Raw genomic sequence first — 472 nt, 5'->3', positions numbered from 1 at the left:
CATCTCTTATATACTTTAATTTGTAAAGTTTATTATATAATAACTATCTTAAGCTAGTGTTGCCTTTATTTTCTTGTATTAAAATGATGGTCAGGCAGTATTTATTATAAAATTAGTTTTTAGCGGTTTTAATATTTTCGTTTTTTTTACGTGCGTCATACCATGAACCTGGAACTGCATTTTGGGTACCCCTCGGTCCAGGTATACTAGACCGTGGGGTACCCCAAGGTCTAGGTATACTAGACCGTGGGGTACCCCAAGGTCTAGGTATACTAGACCGTGGGGTACCCCCAACCCACCTGGCATCTGACTGGGCTAAACCGTGCCCGAAGTTCCCCGAACCCTGCTCTTATGCACGTAGCCAGAGTCTGGCAGAAGCATAAAAGGGCCCAGCATGCACGAGAGATCAGCAGTTGCAACTCTGAAGCCATAGCTTGAAGAACGAACTCCCCTAACCACTCCACAAGTCAGT

General features: G+C 44.3%; 1 long non-coding RNA gene across 1 annotated transcript in view; it reads left to right on the top strand.

The window, feature by feature from the left end:
- Positions 1-396: 396 nt before the first annotated feature.
- Positions 397-472, top strand: part of LOC137653355 (uncharacterized) — a 1,773-nt gene continuing 1,697 nt past the window's right edge. The window contains exon 1 of the long non-coding RNA XR_011046454.1: positions 397-472. This exon is cut by the window's right edge and continues 84 nt beyond it. This is a non-coding gene — a long non-coding RNA (uncharacterized lncRNA).

Source organism: Palaemon carinicauda, chromosome 14 (genome assembly GCF_036898095.1).
Source record: "Palaemon carinicauda isolate YSFRI2023 chromosome 14, ASM3689809v2, whole genome shotgun sequence".
Lineage (NCBI taxonomy): Eukaryota > Metazoa > Arthropoda > Malacostraca > Decapoda > Palaemonidae > Palaemon > Palaemon carinicauda.
This window is presented reverse-complemented; position numbering and strand designations above follow the sequence as displayed.